Genomic DNA, 6,921 nt, shown 5'->3' with positions numbered 1-6,921 from the left:
CGTGTAGACTTTAACATTACGAGAACTGTCATAGATATAATAAAACGTAAGAATTGCGTGATCTACACTTAACCAACATTGTAATGTTATTCAGATTAAGCGAATCAGTTTCGTATTATTTTAAAAATATCCATCGAACCATTATTATTAGTCTGTTAAATAGTGGAATGAGCTAGATATACACGAGTGGGAAGATCAAAGGGGAATAACTGTAACAGTTAAATCTTATTGGGCTGTATTTCTATGTGTTAATTAAACAAACCGATGCTAGAAGGCGTAGCAAGGACTTCAAATATCCACGGCATGCGATAAGACCTTCACGGTGTTCTTCCTGCATGTTGGTAGTCGTTAGATGATGTTAATCTACACGTCGTGCCTATTGAAAGAGAGAAAACGGTTCTCCGTAAAACGATAGTTAACTTTTCAAAATTTAACACTAAACTGCAGTCCCTAGGCTACATTACTATACTAGCACATTTCCAATGGACCACCTGATTAGTCCATTCGATGTGGAACGTTTTTGTCAGATCAAAAGCAAAGCCGAGCTATGAAATATATCGAATGTTAACTAATTTATATGTTTGCGAATTTCAAATCGTATTCGAAACTACATTCCTTACACTACGAACATGTATTTGGCTTGTTAAAAAGGAACAATAACGGTTCCCCCTACAGCCAGCCACGGGAGTCTTTCTAGAAACCTGTATATTTACAGGTTCAGTGGCATAAACCAAAACCATACTACTAACTGTTCAGACATTCTTACAGATTGGTAAGAGACGAATCTACCGCATAAGAATCAGCATGATCTCTTGTTCTGGTGATGTCTGAGGAATCGAAGGCCCCCTCTAAGATCTTTCCATAAACGTGAACGAACTAGGGCCTAATAACCGGGAATAACGAGGCAATTTACTTGACTGATCAGTCTTCAAAGACTACACTTTAGATTTTAACATTGACTTAAACATTTGTACAAATAACCAAATTGTTGTTGTTGGTCCACTTTTCTATGAATTACTTGAGCTGGAATTGATTCTCTAGTGACGCATAATGGGTACCAGAAACATTCGACATCACCGAACCAGTTTGCTACTTCGAACTTACATGTATACATATTGCATTATATAATTATAATACTGTTATGACATCCATTAACCCGGAATCTTACATATCGACCAGTTCAAACGAGTATCCCCGGTATACACTGTTCCTGAAGCAACGACTTCGAGTTGTACAACATCTAGTCGGTGCTAGCTTAGCCTGAAATTCCTAAACTTTTTAGATACGTAATCTCTCATTATCATAGACATGCGATACAAACACATAACAGAATAGATTTGTTTACAGCCGCTGAAAGCTTTTGTTAGTTGAAAAACTCACGGAAAACCAAATAAAAGCAACCTTACGGGTATAATGGAAGAACAGAAAAGTAAATTAGAAAAGTTTGGACTAAAATGTGAAGTGAATCATAGCATAATCAAAGCGCAAAAGTACCAACATTGAACGAACCTTGAACTTGGCAACTCAATTATCGCAGCTGGTCATTTCAGCTGGAAAGCGCGAGACTTGGTCTTGAGCTGGGTCCATGACCAATCGAAATTAGTGACGAAAAAATATAAAGTATTACGTGAAGGCTTTGATAAGATGTACGGAGTTAAAGCGAGATCAAACATTCTATTGAAGATACGATACACTAAACAAACCATTTATTCTAGGATTCGATAACCGTATAGAATTATACCGCGTGCAGGTCCAAAATTATAAATTACTTGATTTCAAGAGGTTGCAAAATTAGATATGTCAATTCATATGGAGCACCAGCAGCAGCCATTGATACACTTCAAATCGCTAAAACAAACGCCGTAAAATACCTTAAAATATGATATGATTGGAATGGCGGCTCCTAAATACACAGTGTTTCGGGACAGGACAATAAAAAATATTAGCTTTTCTATTCACTTTCACCGCCACTTTTTCAAATGAATTACCAAGAGACTCGGTTGTTTAGAGAATTACTATAATAGAATTATGTGGGAACGCATTATGTGTCATAAAAAGAATACAGTATACAACGGTTAAAGAGAGAGAGAGAGAGAAATGGGGTTTAACGTCCACTCGACACAAACTAGGTCATTTCGGGACTAACATATGGTTTATTTTTATTTCAATAATTCGCTTGCGCATAGGGGTCATTAGCAGTCGGAGGAAACCGGAGGACCCGGAGAAAACCCACGAGGTTCAACAGGCGACCCTATTCCTTGTCACGTACAACCGGGGATTCGAAACCACGCCAGTCGACTCAATGACAGACTTTATGATACAGCGCGCGGACAATAACCATTCAGCCATCCAACCCCCCACAACGGTTAGAAATATATTTTTATAATATAGTACTTTAGAAATGGACCAATGATAATAATAACAATTACGAAATAGTAAAAATAATATACACAATCTGAGGCAAATCTTACAAGCCATCGCTTACATATGGATAATTAAATATTTACGGAGCATTATAGTAGCATTAATAGGTATTTTTTAAGGAGTTCAACTGATGGTCGTGCAAATTTATGATCTTTTTATGAAGATGAATAGCATTTAATATCTCTTTAAGGTCTCTTTACATACATTAAGATAAAATTCAAAAAGAGTAGGATTTAAAAACTTAGATTTGTTAGGCGCGCATTGGTCAGTACGATTTGTGAGGGTGATGTGTCGTTATCAAAATTCGACTTTTGCATCAGACTTTATGAAATAACACCTTGGCATTGTGAAAATCCCATACGGAATGCATCTTGTAAAGTTTTGAATATATAATTTATCGAAATAACCCCCTTCATGCCTGGATAAACCGATAAAGAGCTAAATTAATATTATTTTGATATCAAATCTGCTGAATTATCTGTTAATGGGGGGCAACTCTCAATCTCATTATTAGAGCCCAATCATTTTCTCCGTTGACTTCAGTGTTTAAAAATATGTGCACGAAATAATAAAATCGCTACAAATAATGAGTAGGCTTACTGCCTTACTTTATTATTATCACAGAGATGCACAATCCACCACTTCTAAATATAGACGCATATTTTGATTTCTAACATCACCTCAAGCAAGGGTCCCAAAATATCAATTTAAAATGGATTTTGTAAAATGTATATCTATAAAATTCAAAGTCAAATCTAAATTCACAAAGACAATATAGCACTGTTTTATTTCAAAATATAATAATAATAATGGTAAAGTATTGCACTTACAAAAGAAAATCTTAACAGATTTAATAAAGAGTTTACTGTACATAATATTATATATTATAATTATACGTTCACCCATTCTTAAAGCTTGTTTGCTAAATAATACCCTTGGATTTCTTCCCAGACATTATTTCAAAGTTATTAGTAACGTGGTCGGTAGGATTCTGAAATAAAAATAAAGAAATTATTAGCTTCGAGTTCAGCTTATCCAATAAATAACAGAATAGAAATGAAATTGTTACCGGCATGTCATAAGTAAGAAGTTTTATTTATATACTTTGATGCTTATTTATATTATAAAACAAAAGTAAATTTTATCGAGGATATTTTGTCATATGCTGTTACTATCTACTATGCGTATAATTCTCAGACTTAAGGTCTGAATATATAATTATCACACTGAGTTTTATTACACACACGATTAATCAAAACTATACATTGTAATCTTTACAAAAATTAACAACTCCATTCTCTAACCAACCTCATAATATGTCCTCAAATAAATAATAGAAGAATTTTGACCATTGTTTAAATTTTATATGTTGTTTTTTTTTTTAAACAATAAAATTGGAATCTTGAAATTAAAACTTACTCTGTTGACCTTGATTTCTCCCAAATTGACCTTGATTTCTGAGAAGACCGTCGTGTTGCCAGAGACGTTGTCCTTGATTTCCAAATAACTGCTCTTGATTTCCCCATTGTTGACCTTGGTTTCCAAGTACCTGGTCTTGATTTCTCCATTGCTGACCTCTAGTGCCCCATTGTTGACCTTGATTTCCAATTATCTGGTCTTGATTTGCCCATTGTTGACCTCCTGTGCCCCATTGTTGACCTTGGTTTCCCAATAAATCTGTAGAAATAATTGATAGTGAATATTAGTTCAATCGAATAATGTAAAGCCCCTATGTGATAGATCTGTAATCATTTCCTTATTTGAATTTAACAAAAAATAAAGTTCATTGCAATTTGGCCGATTAAAACAAAAAAAACAAAAAAATAGCGAGGTAAAATTTTATTTTGAGCTCTGTGTTTATGGGTATAAAACAATTTTACTTCAATATTGTCTTATACGATAACGAAGGCGTCGTAAAATCAATAGAAAGTAATGTTATGGTCATAACTAACGTCAGGATCGATTTTGGGACGAATATGTTTTTTGGGCCCTGGAAGATTACTATTTATTGTGTTTATAATTTGCATTTAAGTTTGCAATGACTAAGCATTATCATTCAAATTATGTTTTAATTGATAGCAAATGACTTTCCGTTTCTGATTCCCCCATTTTTCGTTTTCAGCATCGCCAATGCCGGTACATATATGTTAGAACATATTTAGTTTGTTAGACTATCGAGTAGGATAATGTAATGGACATACTAATCGTAGTGTTCTGTTTCATTAGACCTAGCCATTGCTTCAGGAATATGAATGATGGGACATAATATAAATTACATCTAGTTGAATTACTCGGATAACGTTAGATCGTAATAGTGACGCCGAATAATAAATGTATTCTATTAAATATCAGTTTTGTTACATAGGAAAACAATATGTTACCAGAGGTTGTCTGTCCTTGATTAAACCACTGCCCACCATTGTTTTCTTGGTTACCCCATCTGTTATTACTGGTAGGTCTGTATAATGATCTTTTATATCCTGTAATATTGTAATATAAAAAGATTAATATCTATGAGAATAAATTCGACCGTCTAGTGTCAACCTACTATGAAACTACTAAAATTCTCAATAAGGCTCTTTAGTATATTTACAAAGTGCAAACTGATTCGATATCATTGGGCACTAGAAGGCAAGTTACCTGGTTGCTAACTTAAAGTACGACTCCTATAGAATTTGCAGTACATTCAACAAAGATGACACTGTGTTTTGTAACTGGGCTTCGTCTATAAAACTGAGGTCGTTATCAAGGGATATTTAGAACATGACTATATAGAAAAGGAGATATCTCTTATGGTTATTTCGTGGTGAAAAGACAACTGCCTCTTCAAAAACAATAACTGGAATATAACGAATGGTAGAGGGTAAGGTAGAGGGGGGGGGGATTTTATAAACTTACTTCTAGGTCTAGTCGAAATTCCAACTGGGACATCAAGAATCTGATGATGACCTCTCCAAAGTTGATCCTGACCATTTAAACCATTGTTGAATCGACCCTGGTTTTGGAAGAAATCTCCTCGGGTTCGAATGAATTGACTTTGTGTGTCATAAGGCTGGTTGTTATACCACTGACCTTGGGTCAAATAATCTTGATTTGGATTATAACCATAACGGTTATTGAAGGGAATATATGCACCGGAAGCTAGAGCTACACAGGCGCACACAAACAAAATAACGACGCCGTTCATGTTTGATGTATAGAAACTGTAAAAGGAAAAAGAAAATTTACATTAGGCGTTATGTTGTTTATATCTGGAATGTTCCCAATTACCTGTTCTAATTTACCCTAGGTTTTAGACCGACGGCTATTATCGTGGGATTGAACTAGTAGCTTATACCCATGTTAGACCTGTAGTTTAACGCCTTGGACCATTCAGCATAGTGAATGCAAGTTCAGGCAATAAACAGCAATGACAGTAAAATAATGTGAATCAAGTTGTTAAGTAAATCCCTTACACAGATGAGTTCGAACTGGATGAAATAACACAGGGTTTAACGTCCTACTGCTTTGCTCCTACTGGGCTAATGAAGACGGGAATACGCCAAGCAGTGTGCTTTGGGGAAAGTTTTCTCGGACAGTCGCGCTACAGCTTACTCTTATTTCGAATTCCAACTGTCACGGGATCTTTGTGTGCACGCTAGTGAGTACACGGGACCTCGGTTTTTCGTCCCACGGAAATGAATATACGTTGTTCCTTGCTAGGTCAATGACAAGGGGGGGGGGGGCAACGCAGGGATCGAATATGGGACCAGCGTCCTACCCACTGAGCCACCGTCGCTCCCTCAAAATGGATGAAGTAGTATATATAATTATGAAAGATATTGTTGACTCTGAAGAGTTCCAGCAACGAACGGTGAGTATTTCTCATCAACGCTTGTATCGTTCTATCCATGTTTTTAATACTAAATACAATAACTATAATTCATCAAAATCTCCTAAATAATTACACGATAGCATAATATATATGATGTAAATATAACGAAGTATAAACCACTTTTATGTAAACAAAGGGTAAACATTAACTATATGACTTTACCATTTACGAGTGCGGTGTTCTAGTAATTTACCGTCTTCATTAGCCCAGTCGATGCAGAACAGTTTGACGTTAAACCCCATTTCATTCATTTCAATTAATATATATCTACAGAGCTAATTACTTACCTATATTAATTCTAATGTCAAGGCACAATTGTGATAAGGACCAGTAGAATAAACCAGGGTATATATATTCTTACCATGACCATACTGACGTCATACAGGTAATCATACATGGCAGATAGAAGGAAATATTAATGATTAATATATATAAATACAAGGTTACGGGGTCATATCTCAATTTTGGTAACAATTAATAAGAAAGGGAAGTGTTTAATATGACGTAGACTGACAGTATTGAATGGATTTCAGTATGACTGACAGGAGATAAAACAATCAGTTATAAATACACCAGATTGTCATTTTAAAAGTAGAAAACTGTTAACGAGTATTGAAATCTTA

At 35.0% G+C, this 6,921-nt stretch overlaps 1 long non-coding RNA gene across 1 annotated transcript; it reads right to left on the bottom strand.

Annotated features, from left to right (window-relative positions):
• Positions 1 to 3,858: 3,858 nt before the first annotated feature.
• LOC126825101 (uncharacterized) lies at positions 3,859 to 5,540 on the bottom strand. The gene is made up of 3 exons (XR_007681789.2): positions 5,323 to 5,540; positions 4,806 to 4,904; positions 3,859 to 4,101 (listed from the first exon to the last, which is right to left on the bottom strand). It is a non-coding gene; the product is annotated as an uncharacterized LOC126825101 (long non-coding RNA).
• Positions 5,541 to 6,921: the final 1,381 nt, after the last annotated feature.

Source organism: Patella vulgata, chromosome 6 (genome assembly GCF_932274485.2).
Source record: "Patella vulgata chromosome 6, xgPatVulg1.2, whole genome shotgun sequence".
NCBI lineage: Eukaryota > Metazoa > Mollusca > Gastropoda > Patellidae > Patella > Patella vulgata.
Note: the sequence above shows the minus strand (reverse complement) of the source record. Positions and strands in the feature narration are given on the sequence as shown.